Here is a 2,580-nt window from a genome sequence, read left to right as displayed (position 1 = left end):
ATTGTAAATTTGTCACCATTAAGTCCATATTAAGTAAGTTTAATTTTATAACTTATTTGCTCTTTCAACCATTGAGATTCAAGGAAATAAATTGAGAAAACAAAACCACACATCTTTTTCCTTTGTGTAAATGCTAAGACCTCATTTGTTTTTATTTAATAAGGTATGAATCTCAATTATTGAAATTCAATTAATAAGGTGTATTTGTTTTAAAAGCTTAAGCCTTAATTATTCAAATTTAATTTACATATTTATTTTGTTTCCTTATAAAACCTTTGAATGAATATGAATAGATTTAGTTGAATCACTATAATAGAGTCTTAATATCATTCAGTCTCATAAAAATATTATTTCGCAAAAGTCTGTCTCTGCGCTTATCTTCTCGGCAAAATTTTCACATCGCTCACTTTTCTTTCTCAACCAAATACCATATAATTCTCATCTTGAACAGGTAAGTTTTCATAACATTTATAAGTTTTTATTTAGTATTTTTCTAATTCGATGCTTCAATGTTTTTCTCGTTGAAAACAAACAATCTTATTTATTTAGTGTTCAAATCTAGGAACTATACCTTGTTATTCAGATGGATATTCAGATTCAAACATCTAGATCTTAATATAGGTCGACGGCGGGATCGGGAGTCAGGTTAGGGTCGGTTTAGGTCCCATATCAAGGCGAAGTTAATTTGGGGTATAGGTTGGGGTTAGGGTCAAAAGTAAGGTCTAAAGGTGGGGTCAGGTTTAGGGTAAAGAGTTGGGTCATGGGTCGGAGTTGGGAGTCGAGTCTTGGATCAGGACCAGGTTTCGGAGTCAATTTTTTAAAATTGATTTTTAGTACCAAAAATCTAAAAAGTGAAAGTTGACCTTGTGAGAATTTGGGTTCCCGATTGAGGATGAGAGTAGGATCTGGTCCCAAGTAGCGGTCAAGTCTGTGTTTCAGGTCTCAAATCGGGGTTAGGAGTTGAGTCCTAGGTCAAGGTCAAGGTCGAGTTCTGAGTTAGGGTTGAAAGTCGAGACGGAGTCAGGTTTGTATTTCAGATCTCAAGTAGAGATTGGAGTTGCGTCTCAAATTAGAGTTTGCATGTCAAGTCTCGAGTAGGGTTCAATTTTGTTCGGCTCTCGAATCGAGAGTTGGGAGTCAGATCTTAGGCCGCATGAAGTCGATGTCGAGAAATAAACACTTTTAATTAAAAATTTTGACATTCTCAAATACTCGAATCTAAAATATTTCATTATAGATGGTGAAATTTCAATCATTCTGTCACAATTCAAATTAATCTCGACTTTAATTATGAGCCACCACTACCACCACTTTGTTTATATAGAAAGGCTACTAATACTCTTTGCCTTTTGCTCTTCACTCTTTTAATAAACTCTTCTGCCTCTCTATATTTGCGTCCTCTCAGATCTGCCACAACAAATTAAAGAGAAAAAAGCAACAAAAACACCCTTTTGCAGAGAAAATAAATATAAACTTTTATATGGAATCTTTTACTCATATATTTATTCAATTCTTTTACTTGTTAAATTTTTATCTTCATTGTTTTTTGTATATATTAAATATAAAAGCCTGCTAATGATGAAAAAAATAATATTTTCTCCACTGCATGCTTAAAGCTCTTTTTTAGTCTTTAGCTTCTCTTTCTTTTAAATTAATTAAAAGTTCTCTTTTCCCTTAAAGGTAGTGAGTGAGTGCAACTATTTATTTATTTTTTTACTCAGAGTTTCATTTCTATTTTTTAAATTTTTTATCTTAATCACATATCTTATACATTCCCAATGCTCAAAAAAATTATTTTAATTTATGTGACACACTTTTTTATTTAATTAATTAAAAGTTTGCATCTTTTTTTATCGAATTCAAAGTTATCGTATTTTTATCTGAAACTTCTTTAGTTATAAAAGATTATTTGATTCGAAATCAGGTTATCACTTATGAAATTATAATATTGCATTCCGTATGAGATACTTCTAAAATTTGATATAAACTTAATTTATATTGATATTAGCTAATACCAATTACCAACCATTGAGCATTGGATCAATGTAGTTATTTTAATTTTAATTTTGGGATAATATCTTAATCTCGATAACCAACAACCCTTAATTTTCTTAAGATGGTGATATACAACTTATACATATTTTTTTTTAATTATTTATATCCACCTGCAATTTTCATTACTACATATTAATCGTTTAATTTTAATATATTAAATTATTTTTTAAAACTAGGAGTGATTTAGTACTATCTGTCTCAAATTATATGTGGTAATTTTAAAAATTAATTATTTCAAAAATTATTTTTATTATAAAACTTTAAGACAAAATTAATTTTTTTTTTCATTTTATCCTTAATAGAATTAGTTTTGAATACTACAAATACCTCAATATACGAATATGACATACAAATAGAGTAAACATTTATTGAATAAAAACACCTTCTCTAATAAATATTTTTTAATGATCGTATATAAAAAATCATAACAGATAATTTGAGACGGAAAGAGTAGGTTCGACTTCCTAAAACTCTATTTATTCCCTATTGAGGTGTGTTTTTTTGTGCTTTGTTTCTATAACTCTC

This window comes from Solanum pennellii, chromosome 12 (assembly GCF_001406875.1).
Source record: "Solanum pennellii chromosome 12, SPENNV200".
Taxonomy (NCBI): domain Eukaryota; kingdom Viridiplantae; phylum Streptophyta; class Magnoliopsida; order Solanales; family Solanaceae; genus Solanum; species Solanum pennellii.
The sequence above is the reverse complement of the archived record's forward strand: the minus strand, read 5'-3'. Positions refer to the sequence as shown.